This window comes from Triturus cristatus, chromosome 11 (genome assembly GCF_964204655.1).
Source record: "Triturus cristatus chromosome 11, aTriCri1.1, whole genome shotgun sequence".
Lineage (NCBI taxonomy): Eukaryota > Metazoa > Chordata > Amphibia > Caudata > Salamandridae > Triturus > Triturus cristatus.
Window position 1 is genome coordinate 387,830,906 of NC_140594.1, and position 22,767 is coordinate 387,853,672.

General features: G+C 48.0%; 1 protein-coding gene across 1 annotated transcript in view; it reads right to left on the reverse strand.

Annotated features, from left to right (window-relative positions):
• LOC146784243 (uncharacterized) overlaps window positions 1–22,767 on the reverse strand; it is a 447,745-nt gene that overhangs the window by 205,249 nt on the left and 219,729 nt on the right. The window lies entirely within an intron of this gene.

Here is a 22,767-nt window from a genome sequence, read left to right on the forward strand (position 1 = left end):
TGCCAAGAGATCTAGTATTGTCAATGCCCGTTATGATAGCCAATAAGGCGCCATCAATATGTTTACCAAACAAAGTTTCGACGTCATAGGCTGGCAAATTTGTACATTAATTCCTTTTAAAATTAACATATCCTCAGTCCAGACAACCCATTCCGCATCTATATGGGTATTTGGAAGAACTATATTGACATGGATATGCCTCTTCATCAATTCCTTCCAATGGCTGAATTCTCACAACTAATTTCTGCGATTCACATGTGAATTTAGCAAAGACACTATCCTTTTTAGACCTCCTGATTTTTCCCATAGCAGGCAAGTTGGAAACAGAGCTATACAAGAAGCCAATGGCCTGTAACGCTCTGATGTCCTATGAGAGCTAACACCCAAACGCATTAAGAGATCTTTTGCCCTTTGGACAATTTTTACATATCAGACACAATTGCTTGTCCGTTCAAAAATACAGAGAGCATGCCAAAAATCTATCAAGCCAACTTTTAGACAGACACTATCCTACAGGTCTTGTATGTCAGTCGGCTAAAAGAGCGAAGAATAACAACCAAGATGCTCTGCTTGACATCCATCCACCTAACCCCCAAAAGGAAGGTAGTGTGTGTGAACACATACAGTAATTTCTATGGGCTTATAAAGAAGAAATAAGCAAAAAGTGGCATATTTTGACCAAAGGAAATAGGTTGATTCCACCTTCAAAAGTAGCCTTCAAAAGAAGCAGTAATCTAAAAGACAGATTGGTTCATATCAGACCAATGATAACCAACAATAGAAGACAAGAACCTCTGTGGGGATTACCACCTGTAATTGGGCACTTCCCCTGTGGTTCCAGTGGAGTATGTGCCCAGACCTCACACTCCACACAAATAGATATTAACTTAAAAATACTTTGGGAACAACATCAGCACACGAACTGTAACAGCGAGAAAGTAATTTAGATACATGTTTGTGTGGCCTCAGATATGTGGCGATGACAACAAGGAAAATCAGAATACGCAGCACAGAACATAAGAGCACAATAAAATGCAAAAGACAACAACAAATATGACAAGATGGGTCACTAAGCTGATGACCTACGATGGACAGGGCCTGATAAACTATATATACTCCCGACCCACACAAACACATTCCAGTTCCTATTTGTAAGGGAACAGAAATGGGCTTTCGGGATACATAGCCATTCCCATGACCTCAATGAGGAGAATCCATGGCTATCCATACCGCACTAACAGCATCAGGCAAGGCCTGAATCGCAGCGAGGATTGGACTAACCTCATCTGATACCATAAACTCTCATGTAAATGCCATTTCTTTTTCGCTTCACTTTTTATCATGACCTTGAAAGGATCACCGAGTGATGCCGCCTATCCACCTAGCCCGTTTGCCTCCTTTCACGGCTCCTCATCACGCACCTCGCTCCCTTCTTGTACACGACAACTGCAAACGCATGTCTCCTTTATCACGCGGTCCTTCTCCGCTCCAACTCTTCATTAGTCAGCCATCCACCGTGAACGTTTTTCTTTCCGGTTGCTCACCACGTATACGGCTTGTTTGCGCCCACCACTTATCCATCAGTACTTGGCTCTTGTACCCGACGCATGCCTACACACCAGCATGCCTCCATGGTACCACACCTGCATCTTTTGCGCGATTAAATCTTGTTCAACATGCCATGAGTGGATCGTCCTAATCTTCTCTTTCATTTTTTCCTCTGATCACCGCTTATCCTTCCCCCTCTCTATATCACCCCTGTTTGTTTTCCCACAGGCAATTTCGTTTACAATCAGGCATGTACACATTAATGTCCTGATGATGATCCTAGTACCCTCTTAACAGGATCGAAACGTCGTCGACCCCTTCTAAAATAGCATGCACGTTAATCCATTGTGTTAAAAAAGTGCAGTTGCTGTTTTGAAAAAGCTTACAACATTGGATAATGTAAAAAGCTCCTATTGTCTTGCCTGAAATGCCTTTGTTTGTTTTGTAATGTTATTGTTCTAATCGGATACAGGACTGTGTCCCACAAGTACTTTGTTCCTATATGTGTGCATATTTTTTTATTGAAAAATTAAATCGGTTGTCCGGCTGGACTTCCAGAATATAGTATTGATTCTGAACTATATTTATCTAATCCTTATCCTAACCATTTGAGGATCATTGTTGTTTGTACTGAACTATTACCCAAGGTCCTCAATTACCTTTTTGGGTTCCCTTGTCCCTTATAAATATGCTAAGCGCAATCGCTGGATTGCAAGGGTAGGATACCTATCCCCTTTCTAATAAGTGGGTTCTCTCCCTGTTTCCTCTTCCCCACTCCACCCTTCGAGTCCCCCTTGGTATGTCTGACCATGAACCTCTATATTCCGACGATTATATCAAAAAAATATGTGAGGGTCCTTCCCTTTTCTCAGACTCTGTAGATGGCCCTTCTTCCACCAACATATCATCAGCTGACCAATTAGAAAAGTGCAAAAAGAAACAAGTACGCCTCCAACTCATGACCCGTATGCTCACCGAATATCTTAAAGCAGAAACCATCCCTACTGGGTTACAAGTACGTAATATTCCTGGAATCTTCACTGATAATCCAAAGTATATTAACAGCTTTAGCTACATAGGCACCACCTGCTCTAGACACTGGTTGGTGCTTGGCATTGACACCGCCACAGAAACCCTTAAAAAATTAGCAGAAGAAATCGAAGAGATTGAAAAATAAATTAGGGAAACATGCCCAATCGCTGAGAGTAAGAAATTATTAGAACAAATACAAAAGACAGTTGACGACTTCTACAGAATAGAGCAAAAATACAGTTAAAGTAAGAAAAGACATCAGATCATACAATATTGAGCGTACTTACCCGTATTTGCAAAAAGATTTCTATACCAACAGGACATACTCCAACCCACAAAACAGCAGACCCTGGGGCCGCTTCAACAGACACAACAATCTAGTTGGCTATTCAGACACATCAGCTGAGTCCTCAGATAACTCCGACGCAGGTGAAGGTACTAGCACATCCAACCGTACCCCTGGCCCCAACTTCCCAGTCCCAAGCAGTAATTTTTTAGGACGAGGCCAGAACGAACCACCCAGACGAGGCCGTGTAAAACAGGCCCATAGATGGTACAACCCACCGGGGGAGCGCCAAACTCGTCAAAAATGTTACCAATGGTAACTGATGACAATTTGCAACGCATACCCTTAATTAATCTCTCACAACACAAACTTTCAGACCCTGAGTTATCTCTACTTAGTAAAGGATTATCCTTTGTCCCCACTACCCATCCAAATTTTTTGGAACTTCACACGGAACTGCTCAGATTCTTCAGACGACTACGTCTACATACATTTTTTATTTTGAATCCATCCCCTCCCTCCATCTCCAACACTCCTTTCAGACCTCCATCCATTTTCTCCCCCTCCACCAACATGATTCCTGGTGAAATAACCACCTTTGAGAAACTGGTTTTGAATGATTTATCCGTTTTGGAATCCAAAAAACGTTTCATTCCCTACAACATTTCCCTCCCTGAAAAGAAAGCTATCACTTCCCTGAAAATGAATGATTCCTTAGTCATCAAATCAGCCGACAAGGGTGGAGGCATTGTACTTCAAGAAAAAGTTGCGTACAAAGGAGAAATTCAGCGCCAATTATCCAATACAGATCATTACTGTAGACTACCCACGAATCCAACAAAAGAGCTACAGACACTTATCTTACAAATCACTACAGAAGCTAAATTGGAGGGTTTTCTTAGTCAGAAAGAATTCCTATTCCTCAACGTGAAATCACCCCGTACACCAGTTATTTACACCTTGCCAAAGGTCCACAAAAATCAGACCAACCCCCCAGGACGACCCATAGTTTCTGGTTGCTGCTCCATCTTAGAGCCTTTGGGTCAATATATTGACCACTTTATTAAAGACTTTGTACCACTTACTCAGTGCTATATCAGAGATAGCATGGCGATGATCAATCTCATCGAGCATCACCCCTTTGATCCCACCCATGAAATACTTTGCACCATGGATGTAGAATCACTCTACACTAATATTCCACAAATCCCAGCACTTCTCGTGATCCAAGGGATCTTGGACTCAAGACCCCGCCCCCACTCTGTCCCCACACTTTTCATTATTCAGTTGCTTGAACTCTGTCTGACCCGTAACTTTTTCACTTTTGAGAATGAATATTACCAGCAAGTCAAAGGCACGTCGATGGGCGCAGTTTTCGCGCCCAATCTAGCCATCCTCTACATGGATCATCTAGAAATGACTACTATCCTTGATACCACCAACCCATTCCTTTCAGGTATCATTATGTGGCGGCGCTACATAGATGATATATTCCTAATATGGCATCAAAATGAGGTTACACTTTCCCAATTCAATCACTGGCTCAATAATAATTGTTCTAGCCTCAACTTCACCAACACACATGACAGATCACATATCCCATTTCTTGATTTAACCATATACCATTCCGATGGTGAACTACTCACCAAACTATACAGAAAAAGTACAGAGAGAAATACATTACTCCGATATGAAAGTCACCACCCCCGAGCACTCAGAGACTCTTTACCGTACTTCCAATTTGTCCGTATTAGACGCAATTGTTTCTCCAAGGATTATTATTTCTCTGAGGCCCTCACTCTCACCAACAAACTCAGAGCCCGTGGCTACCCTAAAAGACTGGTACGAAATGCACAAAAACGCGCTTGGTATTGCCCAAGGGAAGTCCTTCTTTCACCTAAAGTCAAAACCAACTCTAATCGCCTAGTCTGCGTCACCACCTTTTCTCCTGCCTCAAATCAAATTCGCAAATCCATTCTGCAACATTGGCCTGTGGTTAATGCGGGCACTCTCTCGATAGAGCGACCTATTTTTGCCTTCCGAAAGAACCGGAACCTAAAGGACCATGTAGTAAGAGCCGCCTTACCTCCCCCCCGTCCAATGGCTACTCTTGATGCACATTGGGGGCTAGATCCTCTCACTGGACATGTCAAATGCGGTAACTGCAATGTGTGTAGCACTACCATGGAAGGCAAAGACTTTGTATTCAACAATGTTTCTATCACCCTAAATTCCTTTTCTAACTGCAATACAAGCAATGTTATTTATTTAATCTCTTGCCCATTCAACAAGATCTACATCGGCCAGACAACACAGAAGGTGAAATTGCGCATTGGCCAACACAGAAGCAGAGTGCGTTGTAAGACCCCAAATGCCCCCCTTGTCGAACATTTCATTGAAATGGGGCACAAAGAAGATGACATTAAATGGACAGTGCACAAATGCATCAAACAGCCGCCGAGAGGTGGGGACATTGCTAAAATCTTGAACAAAGAAGAACTCAGAATGATCATCCGCACTAACAGCATCAGGCAAGGTCATCTGATACCATAAACTCTCATGTAAATGCCATTTCTTTTTCGCTTCACTTTTTATCATTCGTTTTTATTCTTACATCTCCTTGTATCACTATGCTATTTTTTGTTTACTTCCCTTTATAACCTTTATTACGCAACGTACATTTTTCCTTCACTGAAAAATTATGTGCATAATTACATTAACGGTACTTTCCGGTACGTGCTGTGGCGAGTTGTTAATTCTACTCTCACTATCTTATTGCAGTTTTATTGGCTACTTGTTTTTCCTACTCTTGTTTCTCAAATTGTCCTGTTAAAAAACTGCTTTGCTCGTTGTTATTCTAACTCTCAAATTGCAATTGAACTGGTCATCATACGTAATTATGCGTTTTTGAAAATTGTACACATTTATTGTGCGTTGCTCCTTACGACACAACTTGCCTATTAGAAGCATAAGTAGGTCGTAGAAACATCCTTCCCTTCTTTGTGACCTACACTCTCAAATTGTCCTTCTTAGATTTGCTTGGTCAGTTCCTTTATATGCTCTTTTTTATCCCTTCTGTATACTTCCAAAGTCTATCTTCCCTTTCCACTTACTTCTCTCAAGATGGCGCTGCTCCCACACGCTCTAGTCCCCAACACACTTCCTCAGTATTTATCCACGCCCAATGCGCCTTCACTCCGTCACTCGGTTCACCGTAACCTAAGGACCTGGCTGGATCCCGGTAAGCGCAATTCACTACCTTTTTCTTTTCTTGTCCCTCGTTCACGTACTACCACCGTGCTTATACCGTGCCCTTCCTTCCCTAGTACATTGTCACGCCGCCTCAACTTTTCGAAGCATCGCTTGGACCATTAACTGTTGGATACCTCCTCCACCAATCTAGGTAAATTGGCTCCCCCTTAGCCTGGTTTCATCACCACACTCACTATCCACTCACTTAACGCGGTATTTTTCTCCGTTTTAGTGAACCTTCACTTAACCTGGCTAACATTGTTGCCCTTGGATCCGGGCGGATCGTGCATTTTCCTTCAGCTTAAACTAGGTAAATTGTTTCCCCTTCCGCCGCTGGTCACCCTTACACTCACCATCCACTCACCTAATGCGGTATTTTTCTCCTCTCCAGTGAACCTTCACTGCACCTGACTACCGTTGTTGCCCTGGGCACTGGACGGTTCGTGTATTCTCATGACTCCAGGTGAGAACACTCCTCCACTCCTCATTGTAGTCACGCGCTCTTCACATCCACCCCCAAACACTCCGCTCGGTATTCTTCCACTCCGTGACAGGTTGCTCTACAGCGTCATCACTACCACCTTGAAAGGTTTTCCTCCATCACCGAGTGATGCCGCCTATCCACCTAGCCCGTTTGCCTCCTTTCACGGCTCCTCATCACGCACCTCGCTCCCTTCTTGTACACGACAACTGCAAACGCATGTCTCCTTATCACGCGGTCCTTCTCCGCTCCAACTCTTCATTAGTCAGCCATCCACCGTTAACGTTTTTCTTTCCGGTTGCTCACCACGTATACGGCTTGTTTGCGCCCGCCACTTATCCATCAGTACTTGGCTCTTGTACCCGACGCATGCCTACACACCAGCATGCCTCCATGGTACCACACCTGCATCTTTTGCGCGATTAAATCTTGTTCAACATGCCATGAGTGGATCGTCCTAATCTTCTCTTTCATTTTTTCCTCTGATCACCGCTTATCCTTCCCCCTCTCTATATCACCCCTGTTTGTTTTCCCACTGTCAAGAATTCCTGTCATACAAGGGAAACACGCCCTTATGTAAACAGGAGAGCTGTTACATAACTCAAGGGAAACGCGCCCTTATGTAAACAGGAGAGCTGTTACATAACTCAAGGGAAACACGCCCTTATGTAAACAGGAGAGCTGTTACATAACTCAAGGGAAACACGCCCTTATGTAAACAGGAGAGCTGTTACATAACTCAAGGGAAACACGCCCTTATGTAAACAGCAGAGCTGTTACATAACTCAAGGAAAACACGCCCTATAAAGGGAGGAACCGGGAGGTACAAGGCTGTCGGATATTGTGTTTACACCGACGTACCTGCTTCGTGAAGAGCAGTGTTCCGGAGTGGTGCTCCAGTAAGGCAAGAACGGAGGTAGGTCGAGTCGTTACTCCCTGGGCCGTGTCTTGCCCCATCGTCACCTGTGAAGGACCCGGAAGCTCTACCGGTCAACCATTGAGCTTCGCTTTTTGACTCGGCTGAGTCCAAGCGCAGTGGCGCTTTTGCTGGTTGGAGTCGTAACTCCCAGCCCGACCAGAGACACAGGGACTGCCAGCTGTAACGCACACCAGGAGGTGTTTGCCGCGTTACAGACTCGGAAGTCCACAGGATCGATCGAGCGGCTGCTCTCGGTTCAGTCTTCTTGCTTGTGATTGGGGTATCGGTGACGCATCACCAGGAGGTGACTCCGCGTCCCGGTGCAGTCTGAGGAAGAGGTTGAGCGGCTGCTCCCTTCAGGTAGAGACCCCGGCTGGGTGTTTCCCTGACTCCTCGATTCTCCCCAACACTCTTCGTGCCCCTCACAGCCTACCGATTGGCATTGTCGGCCATTTCATTTCTGCCCTCTGTTGGCATACGCCGGGATCGGCGTATATGCAGAGGACGGTTAGGACCATCCGTGCTGTGGGCTGGTAACGTACTTAGCCTGGAGGATTCCAGTGACTATAACTCTTGTTTGTTCTTTGTATTTTATTTGCCTTCATTAAAAGAACTAACCCTTCACAAGTGGTTGCGTCCTCATTGTCGTGTCTGTTAAACGATCCTGAGACGTTCAGGGCGTTACAAAATATCCGACCTTAATAACACTAACTGTCTCCCGGTCGATAACAGACATGGCAACACTTGATGATGTGCTGGCTGCTTTAGCGGCCATGCAAGTTGAAGTGGCTGCCTCTAGGCAAGAAACAGCCGATGTAAAAGCCAGACTGGATGCTATCCAATTGGACCCGCTCACGCCCAGCACCTCCCTCACGAACCAGACCCCTGCGGTAGTAGTGGAAATGCCGGTAGCCATCCCCTTGGCAACACCAGAGAGGTACAGTGGGGATCCTAACACAGTGCAGGTATTCCTCACACAAGTGGCGCTACATTTATCGTGCAAACCAAAGGCGTTCCCCACGAGTCAGGCTCGTGTGGCTTTCCTTATATCCTATTTGGCTGGAAACGCGGCACAATGGGCCGTACCTCTGGTGAGCAGGGACGACCCCCTCTTATGTGATTGGGGTGCTTTTCGCGAGGAATTCCTGAAGGTATTCGACAGAAGGGCTGACTCGTACACGGCGGACCGTGAAATGCTTGAGTTGAGACAGGGATCCAACGACCTGGTGCAGTATCTCAACGCGTTCCGAAGGCTGGTTGCGGAAACCAAGTGGCCTGTTGCTAAACAGACGGCGCTCTTCCATCAAGGGCTGTGCGATGAGCTCAAGGACGCCGTGGCTCATATTGACCCTCAACCCAAGACATGTGAGGGCCTTATCAACCTGGTATTACGGCTGGAACATAGGCTAAGTGAAAGAAAGGGGGATCATGGGAGAAAAGGAAAATCCCTTCCATCCTATGTGACGGTGGGAAGTCCTGAAACTTCCACCGCATCCAAGGGAGAACCCATGGACATCAGCGCAATACGAGCGAGCCTCACAGCCACGGAGAAAGAGTCACGCCGTAAACAAGGATTGTGCCTATATTGTGGCAAAAAAGGCCACTACGTACGTGAATGCCCTGCCAAACCGAAGACGTCACGTTATCGGGCCAACCGGTCGGTAACAGCCGTGGTGGACATACCGGCGGAAAACTAGAGGACTCCAAGACCAGAGAAGGGGCATCTCGGAGTCACTCATCCATCCCTTCACTTTCCAACTCGGTCACTAAGGGACAACGACACCTGTTTATCACGGTGCACGTGGGAGTGCATGACCAGTGGATACCCGTTGTGGCCATGGTGGATTCAGGGGCCACTGGCATGTTTATGGACCACAACGAGGCATGCAGGCTAGGGCTAGTGCTTCTTCCCAAAGCAGTACCCGAAGACGTCTATGCGGTAGACGGAAGGCGATTGGTGACGGGGCCCATCGGACAGCACACGGGGGTCCTTCCGATGAGATATGGGAGGAACCATTTGGAACAAATCGATTTTAACATCATCCGAGCGCCCCAATATGGCGTCATATTGGGATTGCCGTGGCTACAGAAACACAACCCCTTTGTGGATTGGCCAACACATCGCATCGAAATGACGTCACCGTATTGCATCCTGCATTGTGGAATAAGAACGGAATCCCTTGACGCAGATGAGAGCGGGAGTCAGACGGTGGCTACAGCGGCAGAAAAAGATGTGGCTCTCCCCCAGGCTTATCACAGTTTTGAGGATGTATTTGATGAGGTGAAGGCGGAAGTGCTACCACCACATAGACAGTTTGACTGCCAGATCGACCTGGTGCCAGGGGCCAGCGTTCCCAGCGGCAGGCTGTATGCCCTGACGGAGCCTGAAAACGTGCATCTCCGGGGGTACCTGGATAAACTCCTCAAGCTAGGATTCATCCGCCCGTCCAAGTCTCCGGCCGCCTCGCCACTCTTCTTCATCCCGAAGGCTAATGGGGAGCTGAGAGCCTGTGTGGACTTTAGGGCATTGAATGCGATAACCATAAAAAATCGGTACCCCTTGCCTCTCATCAGTGTACTTCTGGAACAGGTCAAGAAAGCTCGTATCTACACCAAGTTGGATTTGAAAGGGGCATACCATCTGGTGCGCATGAGGGACGGAGACGAGTGGAAGACCGCCTTTAAGACCAGGTTCGGCCTTTTTGAGTACCTCGTCATGCCGTTCGGTCTGTGCAACGCCCCGGCAGCCTTTCAGTACTTTTTGAATGAGGTATTCAGAGAGGAGTTGGATATCTACGTGGTCGTATATATCGACGACATCCTCATCTATTCGTCCAGTGTGGAGGAGCACGTACACCACGTCAAAGCTGTGCTCCAAAAGCTGAGGGAAAACATGCTGTTTTGTAAACTCAGCAAGTGTGACTTCCACGTCACATCCGTGGAATTCCTCGGAGTGATGCTGAGTCCAGAGGGACAGGAGATGGCAGAACGAAAGATCAAGGCGGTGAAAGAATGGCCGGTGCCCCAAAGCGTGAAGGACGTCCAAAGTTTCATTGGCTTCGCCAACTTTTACAGGCGGTTTATAGATGGATTTTCAGGAGTGGTGGCCCCAATCACACAGCTACTGAGGAAGTCCAAAGAGTTTGTCTGGTCCCCTGAAGCGAACAAAGCCTTTGAGGCCCTGAAAAGCGCCTTTGGTAAGGCGCCGGTGTTGGCTCACCCCGATCCGGATCTCCCCTACGTGGTGGAAGCGGACGCGTCGGATGTGGCGCTGGGGGCTATCTTGTCCCAACGCAACCACGACACAGGGGTGCTTCATCCCGTTGCGTACATGTCCCGCAAACTCAACGACGCCGAACGCAACTACCATATTGCGGAGAAGGAGCTTCTCGCAATCAAGGACGCCTTCACCGAATGGAGGCATTGGTTGATGGGGGCAAGACATGTGGTATCGGTGTACACGGACCATCGGAACCTACAGTTCATGACGGCCACTAGACACCTTTCTCCCAGGCAGCTGCGGTGGATGATCTTCTTTGCGGGGTTCAACTTCCGCATCACATATCGGCCGGGGACGGAAAACCGGAAGGCGGACGCCCTGTCCCGTCAATCTGCAGTTAAGGAACCATTGCCTGCAACCGAGCGTTCCATCATTTCCCCGAGGATGGTATTGGGGGTTATCCAACCGGATACTTTCCTGAGGGGAATAAAGAGAGGGATCAGGTCATTCGCATGGCGGAGGTGGCTCCTCGGTCACAGAGAATGGCAGCTGAAGGACGGGATACCCCTGAAGGGCAGGTGCCTATTGATACCCACGCCTAGGCTAAGGAAACAAGCATTCATCTGGTGCCATGACTCTCCATGCGCAGGTCATTTGGGCTTTGAAAAAACGGTGGCTAGCATGGGACGGCATTTCTGGTGGCCAACCATGAGAGTGGATGTCAGGAGGTGGGGACAGGAGTGTCCTACGTGTGCTACCATGAAGGCCGACCATGGCCGAACCCAAGGGCTCTTACATCCACTTCCGACCCCGGATAGACCATGGGATAGCATATCACTGGACTTCGTGGTGGGCCTACCGGTAGACCAGGGGATGACGGCAATACTGGTGGTGGTGGATTACTTGACGAAAATGGGGCACTTCATCCCCTGCAAGAGAGTCCCTACGGCCGGGGAATTGGCGTCACTACTCCTAAAGAATGTGGTACGACTGCATGGATTACCTGGGGTGATCGTGTCGGACCGGGGGTCGCAGTTTACTGCGCAATTCTGGAAGACTTGGTGCACTGCGCTGCATGTTAAGACCGCCCTGTCCACCAGCTACCACCCTCAAACGGACGGCCAAACCGAGCGCCTGAACCAAACGCTCAAACAGTATCTGCGATGTTTTGTGGACCAGGGCAGGGAAGAATGGGTCGACTTGCTATGGGTTGCAGAGATAGCCTATAACAACGCCACTCACAGCTCCACACAGTCATCTCCGTTCTATAGCAACTATGGCCAACATCCCAGGTTCTTGCCATTTCTACATCCGTTCAGAGAGGACAGGATTCCCGCCACAGCGGACAGGGTGGCACACATAAAAGACACGTTGGTGCGCTCAAGGGCTGTCCTAATAGAGGCCAAGAGAAGATACAAGGCTGCGGCAGATAGGAAGAGAAGGCCCGGGCCACTGTACCGCACTGGAGACTACGTCTGGATATCCACAAGAAACATGAGGTTTCGAAAGAACAGTGTGTTCCATCCCAAGTACATGGGCCCCTATCGAATTACCAAGTGTATGGGTCCCGTGAACGTGAAGGTGTGCTTGCCCCAGTCATTGCGGATACACCCTGTCTTTCATGTATCATTGCTCAAACCAGCACCCTCCAAGCCGTCTGGGACACCTAGGCCGGTATGCGTGGAGTCGGAGGTGGAGTATGAAGTGTCGGGCATACGGGCGTCCAAATGGCGCAGGGGGAAGCTGTGGTACCTGGTTGCGTGGAAAGGCTATGGCCCGGAGGAGCATTCATGGGAACCGGCTGAAGGGGTTCATGCTCCGCGCTTGGTCTCCTTGTTCCATCGGCGTTTTCCTGCCAGCGCTGGACCCGTGGGGAGCCGCTGAGAGGGAGGATGTACTGTCAAGAATTCCTGTCATACAAGGGAAACACGCCCTTATGTAAACAGGAGAGCTGTTACATAACTCAAGGGAAACGCGCCCTTATGTAAACAGGAGAGCTGTTACATAACTCAAGGGAAACACGCCCTTATGTAAACAGGAGAGCTGTTACATAACTCAAGGGAAACACGCCCTTATGTAAACAGGAGAGCTGTTACATAACTCAAGGGAAACACGCCCTTATGTAAACAGCAGAGCTGTTACATAACTCAAGGAAAACACGCCCTATAAAGGGAGGAACCGGGAGGTACAAGGCTGTCGGATATTGTGTTTACACCGACGTACCTGCTTCGTGAAGAGCAGTGTTCCGGAGTGGTGCTCCAGTAAGGCAAGAACGGAGGTAGGTCGAGTCGTTACTCCCTGGGCCGTGTCTTGCCCCATCGTCACCTGTGAAGGACCCGGAAGCTCTACCGGTCAACCATTGAGCTTCGCTTTTTGACTCGGCTGAGTCCAAGCGCAGTGGCGCTTTTGCTGGTTGGAGTCGTAACTCCCAGCCCGACCAGAGACACAGGGACTGCCAGCTGTAACGCACACCAGGAGGTGTTTGCCGCGTTACAGACTCGGAAGTCCACAGGATCGATCGAGCGGCTGCTCTCGGTTCAGTCTTCTTGCTTGTGATTGGGGTATCGGTGACGCATCACCAGGAGGTGACTCCGCGTCCCGGTGCAGTCTGAGGAAGAGGTTGAGCGGCTGCTCCCTTCAGGTAGAGACCCCGGCTGGGTGTTTCCCTGACTCCTCGATTCTCCCCAACACTCTTCGTGCCCCTCACAGCCTACCGATTGGCATTGTCGGCCATTTCATTTCTGCCCTCTGTTGGCATACGCCGGGATCGGCGTATATGCAGAGGACGGTTAGGACCATCCGTGCTGTGGGCTGGTAACGTACTTAGCCTGGAGGATTCCAGTGACTATAACTCTTGTTTGTTCTTTGTATTTTATTTGCCTTCATTAAAAGAACTAACCCTTCACAAGTGGTTGCGTCCTCATTGTCGTGTCTGTTAAACGATCCTGAGACGTTCAGGGCGTTACACCCACAGGCAATTTCGTTTACAATCAGGCATGTACACATTAATGTCCTGATGATGATCCTAGTACCCTCTTAACAGGATCGAAACGTCGTCGACCCCTTCTAAAATAGCATGCACGTTAATCCATTCTGTTAAAAAAGTGCAGTTGCTGTTTTGAAAAAGCTTACAACATTGGATAATGTAAAAAGCTCCTATTGTCTTGCCTGAAATGCCTTTGTTTGTTTTGTAATGTTATTGTTCTAATCGGATACAGGACTGTGTCCCACAAGTACTTTGTTCCTATATGTGTGCATATTTTTTTATTGAAAAATTAAATCGGTTGTCCGGCTGGACTTCCAGAATATAGTATCGATTCTGAACTATATTTATCTAATCCTTATCCTAACCATTTGAGGATCATTGTTGTTTGTACTGAACTATTACCCAAGGTCCTCAATTACCTTTTTGGGTTCCGTTGTCCCTTATAAATATATCCATACCATAACATCATTATGCCTGTTGGCCAAGTTACTTACCTTCGGTAATGCCTTATCAGGTAGGCACATGATCTAGCCGCAGATTCCTTACCTTTGAAACTCCAGGCGTCAAGCTGAATCCGGATGATTTTTGTAGCAGTACCACAGTGCGTCGCTAGGTAGCATCGGTCTACTCCGCGTGACGTCATTGGCGTCATCATCGTTGTGACGTCTGTGTTATATAACCGCCACTCTGGTGTCAGTACTTTTCACGACTTTCCATGCCAGAAGCGCAGAGTAATGAAGTGGCTGGCCATGGTGGGTTCAAAAAGACAGCTAGGGCCCTGAAGGGGAACAGCCCTGACACTAACATCCATTCTGCAGTTCGTGAGGATGGGAGGGTCAGTAAGGAACCTTCGGCTAGATCATGTCTCTACCAGAAAAGGCATTACCAAAGGTAAGTAACTTGTCAATCTGATAGAGACATCTAGCCGCAGACTCCTTATCTTTGAACAGATACCCAAGCAATACCTTCCCCGGAGGAGGGACTGCAGAAAGTTTTAGACAAGAAAATCCTGCAGAACATAGCAGCCAAACAGGCTCTCCCCGTGAACCTGAGAATCCAGGCAATAGTGTCTGGCAAACATGTGCAGAGACGCCCATGTGGCCGCTTGGCAGATATCAGCAATTGGAACCCCACCCTGAAGGGCTGTGGTGGCTGCCTTCGCCCTGGTGGAATGTGCCCAAAGGCCTTCAGAAGGCTGCTTCTATGCCAAGGCGTAACAGATTTTTATACAGAGGATAACCCACTGAGAGATGGTCCTCTATTGAACAGCACGCCCCTTCTTTGCTCCAACGTACCCTATAGTTGGTCATCCACCCGGAACTTTTTAGTATGATCAAGGCAGAACGATAGGGGTCTTTTTGGGTCCAGACGGTGGAGACACTCCTCTTCTTTGGAAGGGTGCAGAGGTGCATAGAAAGTGGGTAGGGTAACGGACGGTCCCAGATGGAAGGGAGATACAAACTTCTGCAAAAATTATGTCCTAATTCCTTGTATGTACCACTTTGTCTGGAAAGACTGTCAGGTAAAGAGGCTGTGATGACAGTGCCTGCAGTTCACTCACCCTCCTGGCAGAGGTAATTGCCACCCAAAAAACAGTTTTGACAGTGAGCAACCATAGAGGGCAGTTGTACAGCAGTTCAAACGGTGCACACATCAAGAAAGTAAGGGCCAAATGAAGGTCCTACTGTGGCATAAGAAAAGGAGAAGGGGGAAACAAGTGGGTTAACCCCTTCAAAAACCTCTGTTCCAGAGGGGACTTAAAAAAGCGAAGGCTGTTCTGGCAGCCGAAGAAAAGCTAAGAGGGTCGAAAGTTAGCCCTTCAGAGTGACCAAAGCAGAGCACTGCTGGGTCAGGGAAAGGATAAACAAGAGAATATCTGGTCAATAGACCTTTCTGTACAATATTTACAAACTTTGTTCCATCTGCAGGCGTATACCGACTTCGTGGAGGGCCGACTGGCTGGCTTCACAGACTTCGGGAGGAAGGTCAAATGCTGTCAACTGTCGCTGCTCAAACTCCACACAAGGAGGCGGAGAGTGGACAGGTTCAGATGGAGGACCCTCCCCTGCTGCTGCGACAGAAGATCCTCCCAAAGGGGCAGCCTGAACGTAGGATCGATGCTCATATCCAGAAGCTCAGGATACCAAACTCTCAATGCCCAATCCGGAGCCACAAGAAAAACTTGTGCACGGTCGCTACTGATCTTCTTAAGCACTCTGGGCAGCAGTGGTATGGGCAGAAATACATACAGGAGGCCGGAGCTCCACACGTGACGAAAAGCATGGCCGAGCGAGAGCCGCCTTGGAAACTCCAACACGCAAAACTGCTGACATTGCGCGTTCTATTTGGAGGCGAAAGGATCTAACCAAGGCTCTCCCCACCGCTGAAAGTGACCTTGTACCACCTCCGGATGGAGAAGCCACTCGTGATCTGCAAGGCACCTTCGGCTGACTTCATCAGCTCTGGCGTTCAGATTCGGCCAGATGTTGACCATCAGGGAAATGCCCTGTTGTTCCAGCCATGTCCAGAGGCGCAAGACCTCTTGACAGAGACTCCACAACCCCACTCCGCCGTGTTTGTTGCAGCACCACATGGCGGTAGTGTTGTCCATGAACCCCTGAACTAGCCTTTCTTTGATCAATGGTAAAAAGGCTTTCAGTGCCAATCGGATCGCATGAAGCTCCAATAGGTTGATATGGAGCATGGCTTACGCCGGAGACCAGAGTCCTCTGATCTCCACCTCCCCCAGATGGCCGCCCCATCCCAGAAGAGACGCATCAGTCACTACTGTGAGATCTGGGTGGGGAAGGGAGAGGGGTCTGCCTATGACCCCATCGTGATTTGTCAGCCACCACTGCAGGTCTTTCGCAGTGCCCTCTGAAATCTGAACTGGGTCGGTAAGATTTCCTCAATGCTGTGCTCACTGGAACTTCAGGTTGCACTGCAGAGCCCTCATGCGCCATCGTGCGTGATCCACCAGCAAGATGCAGGAGGCCATGAGGCCAAACAGCCTCAGAGTCATTCTCACCGAAATCCAGGATAGAGGTTGAAACATCTATATCGTATTCTGAATATCCTGGACTCGTCGTTCGGGAGGATAGGCCCGAAACTGCACCGTGCCCAGAACCGCTCCAATGAAAAAGAGGGCACGAGAGGGAGTCAGGTATGACTTTGGCACATTGATAGTGAACCCCAGCGAATGCAGTAGGTTCGCCGTTGTCTGGAGATGGGAGACGACTGCTTGGGACGGGCCCGACTTCAACAATCAATCATCGAGATTGTGGAAGACTGGAAACCCTGATCTCCATAGATGGGCGGCAAGCACCGCCATCACCTTTGTGAACACCTGAGGGGCACTGCTGAGGCCAAAGGGGAGCACGGCAAACTGAAAATGCTCCTGGCCTACCGTAAATCGTGGGTAGCGACGATGGGCATGCAGGAAGGCGATATGAAAATAGGCATCCTGCAAGTCCAGCGCTTCCATCCAGTCTCCCGGGTCCAGGGCAGACAGGACTTGAGTTGGAGTGAGCATCTTGAACTTCTCCTTTTTGAGGTAGTAGTTGAGGGCTCTGATGTTGAGGATAGGACGAAGGCCTCCGTCCTTCTTTGGGACCAGAAAATAGCGGGAATAACAAACACAGCCTATTTCTGGCCTGGGAACCCTCTGTTTAGTTCCCTTGGAAAAAGAGTCTTGACTTCCTCTCAGAGTAGGGCAAGGTGATCCTCTGTCAGCCGATCATACACTGGAGGAATGGATAGAGGGGTAGTCTCGAAGGGGAAGGTATAGCCCCTTCAGACTATTTGCAACATCCACCTGTCCCTGGTGATATTTCACCAGTGGTGGAGATGATGGCGTATTCTGCCACCAACCGGTTTTGAATTATCCTGGGGGATCGGACTAGGAAGGTTTTGCGGTGGAGTAGGGGATCGTGGCTTGGCTCGACTTCTAGCCTCCCGATCCACAGGGTCAGGGTGAGCCGCGTCCACGGCCCTGCAGAGGTTGCTGAACTTTTGGGAGCCTGTGGCGAGAGTTGGGTTTGCGCGGTTGGTAGACCCTTCGGTAGCCATAAAGGAGCACAAAGCAGATACAGGCTGGGATGCTGTAGTGAGCCCCAAGGACTTGGCCTTAGCCCGCGAGTCCTTGAAATGCACAAGGGCAGCATCTGCCTTGTCTCCGAAGAGACGGAAGCCATCAAAGGTTAGCTTGGCCATCCCCCGAAAAACCAGACTTCCTCAACGAGGTGTGGCATCATACGGCCACCATCATGGAAATTGCTCTGCCCAGCGAGTCTGTCGTGTCCAACCCACATCGGATGGCGAACTTTGCTGCAACTCTCCCGTCTGAGATGGCTTGGGAGGGTAAACAGACAAAATATTGAGATTAAATTATCGACCTACCAGAATATCGATGGTGAAATATCGTCATGCCAGAATATCGACGGTCAGAAAATCGTTGACAAGACTATCGAGTTGAAAGTAAGCAATATCGTTTTTTAAAATATCGATGTTAAAAAAAATCATTTTTTAGTTAGTGTTATGTATGCTACTATTTAATTCAAATGTATGTGTTCTATATTTTTGTGTAAGTATTGGTTTTGTATTTTAATATATGTTACATTTTTATAAGTTATTAATTTTTTTTAACAACATTTTGCTTTTTAGTTCCGTAGCAGGTTGTGGGTTTATAGGGGAATAGGGTGGGAAGTAATTTAATTATAATAAATGTATTAATAATTTTTAGACGTTATTAATTCTTTTTTTATTAAATTTTGCGTTTTATTTCTATAGCGGGTTGTGGGTTTCTAGAGGAATAGAGTGGGAAGTAATTTAATTATTATATATTAATATTTATGTATTGAATAATTTATATTGTTAATTGTGGTAATTAATTTAATATTAACGATGTATTAATTGTAATTAATAAATATTCATTAATTGTTAAATATGTTAATTGTCTCATTTTTTAGGAGTGGGTTGTGGGTTTATAGGGGAGCGGGGTGGGAAGTAATTTAATTATAATTAATTAGTTTATGTTTTTTATTGATTAATAGTTATGTTTTTAATATTTTATATTGTTACATGTGGTTATTAATTTATTATTTATTATGTGGATATTAATAATGATTAATTAATTAATAATTATGTTAATTGTGTCTTTTTTAGATAGTTTGTTGTGCGTTGATAGAGAGTAGGGTGGGAAGTATTTTAATAAGAAATGCATTCGTTTTTTCTATAATATTAATTTAACGTTTTTTATAGTGTTAATTGTGTGAACGAATTTATTAGTGATTGTTTTTAATTTGCTTGTTAATTGCTAAATACGTTCATGGCTCGGCTCGTGCATGCTTCTTAGAGCCAAGGCAGACCCTTGGCTATGCTCTGGCTCGGCTTTCTTTCTTAATTTGTTGGCTTAACCATCTCTAGTTTCTATTTCTGTAATTGTAATGCTTTGAATTTATCGGCTACACTAAACGTACTTACCGATTGCTTTCTTTGCAAAATGTCATGTTTTAAACTGTGCACTTTGATTGATAGTCTTTCCCTTCGGTAAGCGTATGTTTTGTTTTGTTCCCCCTCTCTTCGTGGTCTCTATTCCCTTCTTCATGTCTAGTGCCTCTCTCATTCGCACACTCCCTCCTTGCTCCAGAATCTCACTACAGACACACACTGCAGAGATGAAACTAATAGTGTCTATGTACTGGCGTCTTTCCTCCCAACTCACTCCTAACTTGTTCTCCTTCTGTCCCTTTCGCTGCCCCTGTGATTCTGTGCCTTTCTCCTTCTGTCCCCTTCGCTGCCCCCGTGATTCTTTGCCTTTTTTCTCCTTCTGTCCCCTTAGTTGCCCCCCGTGATTCTGTGCCTTTTTTCTCCTGTCCCCTTCGCTGCCCCCGTGATTCTGTGCCTTTTTCTCCTTCTGTCCCCTTCTCTGCCCCCGTGATTCTGTGCATTTGTGCTCCTTCTGTCCCCTACACTGCCCATGTGATTCTGTGCCTTTTTTTCTCCTGTCCCCTTCGCTGCCCCCTTGATTCTGTGCCTTTTTCTCCTTCTGTCCCCTTCGCTGCCCCCGTGATTCTGTGCCTTTCTCCTTCTGTCCCCTTTGCTGCCCTGTGACACAACCACACACTCAACCACATACACACACACAACCACACACACACACAATCACACACACCACACACACAACCACACACACCACACATACAACCACAACCACACACACAACCACACACACACATACAACCACACACACAACCACACACACAAAACCACACACACACACAACCACACACACAAAACCACACACACAAAACCACACACAACACCACACCGTCAGTGCACACTTTCACCAGGCACAGACACCATCAGTCTTCAGTGCACGCTTTCACCGGGCACAAACACCACCAGCCGTCAGTGCACGCTTTCACCAGGCACAAACACCACCAGCCGTCAGTGCACACTTCCACCAGGCACACACCACCAGACGTCAGTGCACGCTTTCACCAGGCACACACACCACCAGCCATCAGTGCACAATTTCTACAGGCACAAACACCACCAGCCATCAGTGCTCGCTTCCACCAGGCACACACCACCTGACATCAGTGCACGCTTTCACCAGGCACACACACCACCAGCCGTTCGTGCACGCTTTCACCAGGCACACACACACCACCAGCCGTCAGTGCACGCTTTCACCAGGCACACACCCACCACCAGCCGTCAGTGCACGCTTTCACCAGGCACACACCACCAGCCGTCAGTGCACGCTTTCACAAGGCACACACACCACCAGCCGTCAGTGCACGCTTCCACCAGGCATACACACCACCAGCCAGAAGTGCACACTTCCACCAGGCACACACACCACCAGCTATCAGTGCACAATTTCTACCGGCACAAACCACCAGCCATCAGTGCACACATCAATTGTTAACGCATCCACAATTACCTATTGTAGCAATCGCAGTATGGCACACTTTACTTTTAAACATATTCATCTAAAGCGCAGCATGCCACCATTGCTACAAAAATAAATACACATTTTTTGGGCCTACAATTTATAGACTTTGGTTGCAATTGGTGTTGCAATATTTAGCAATGCCAATAGCTCAAACTTAATTAATGCGAGACCTATTGGATATGCCAATGCTTGTTTGACATGGTGTTGGTGGTTTTAGGACTCTGGGCACTTTAGCACTGCTGTCCAGTGTAAAGTGCATGTGCTCTCTGTGGTAAACATGATAAGATTGGTCTACACCTGTTTGGCTTATTTAATTTACCTGTCAGTCCCTTGTAAAGTGGTATCTTATATACCCGGGGCTGGTAAATTAAATGCTACTGGTGGGCTTGCAGCGCTGATTGCGCCACCCACCAAAGTAGCCTTGCAAACCTGTCTCAGGCCTCTGCTATTGCAGGGCCTGTGCGCACAGTGTTACTGCCGCAGTGACATGGCACCTAAAGTGTGTGTAATGTCTGTGACCCCCCTTTTACTGCATGTAACCCCTAAGGTAGGCCCTAGCTAGCCCTATAGGCAGGGTGCATTGTAAGTAAAAGGTAGGACATGTACCTTAAGTGTGTGACATGTCCTAGTAGTGACAAACAGCCATTTTGGTTTCTCCCTACTGTGAGGCTGCCCTCCCATAGGAATGCAATGGGGATTCCCTGATAAGTGTTTCAGTGGTAATTCCTGATATGAGAGGAGCTGTGTGGTCAAGTTTGGTATATTTGGAATGGTAATAATAAATGCTGTGCAATGGTGTGCGCAGATTTATTATAACTATTTTATAAATGCCACTTTTAGAAGTTGGCATTTTTGTGTGCTATGTATCTATCTGCCTGATGTGGATTGCATGTCTGGCTTTGGAGTGGCAGGGGCTGGTGAGCTGTGTGTGGCTCCAGGAGGGGCAGGGTGAGTCAGCGCTAGGCTGAATAGGGCATCTGCATTTGAAGTAGTGGGTGGAGTAGTCCCCTGACCCTGAATGGGTCTGTCCCTGCCTATGTGAAAGCTGTCTCCGCCCCCCTGTGGTGTGTCTGATGACAGAGCCCCAATCTGACAACCATGTGTGGTGCTTCCTTGTGACTTGGGGAGGGGGGCTTGCTGCTGCTGGACCCCAGGAGGAACCCCCACGAGGGCTTGCCTCCCTGCTGGAGTGCCCTGTTAGCTGGCCTACCTGGGCCCAGCCTTGTGTCCGTGGAGCTTTGAAATTCCTGGCTCCTAGCGCCTTATGGTTCCCCTAAGGTCAGGAGTGACTTTTGTTGCCTGCAATGGCTGGGCATTTCTTTTTGAGTTCAGTTGGCACTGTTGGTGCTGGGCACTACAAGTGCTGATCGGCAGCATTTTCATTTCATGATGAGGAGGGTGGTGAGTTACCCTCGCCCGCCCCAGCGCCTTGCGCTCCTTGGATGCCCTGACATTTCTGGACAAAGGGCCTCTTGGGCCCCCTAGAAAGGCCAGTTGGCCTAGGGTCAGTTTTATGATTGGCAGGGCTCAAGGCCCTAACGTGATGCCCAATGCGTAAGGTGTTATGCCTGTATTGTGATGCCTAATCTGATGCTATGGTGCTTATGAATAATGTATTTATGGCTACTGTATAATGTGTTTATGCTTAGTGCCACTGAGGTTCACTGCTGCTTTAGGATCAATGCCTAATGTGGAGGCATACTGTGCTTATGCCCAATGTGATACTAAGGGTGTCATTAGAATGGCGGGCAGATCGCCACCGCCCGACTGGCTGTGGCGATCTGCCCGCCATAACACCACATCGTAGGCCTGTTACCCCCGCCACATTAGCATGGCGGGGGTACCGCGGTGGACAGAAAGACCGTCTGCCGCTTTTCCGCCGGTAGGCAATCCTCACGATTGCCTACCGGGCGAAAAAGGCCCATAATATGGTGGCGGTGCCTATCCATATTATGATGTGGCATTTTCAATGCCTTTCCATGACGGAGACTCTGCCATGGAAAGGCATGCAGAGTTCTCTTTGGGGGCCTGTTGTGGGCCCCCGGGGGGGTGGAGGGTTGCACTTGGGAGGTACCCAAAGAG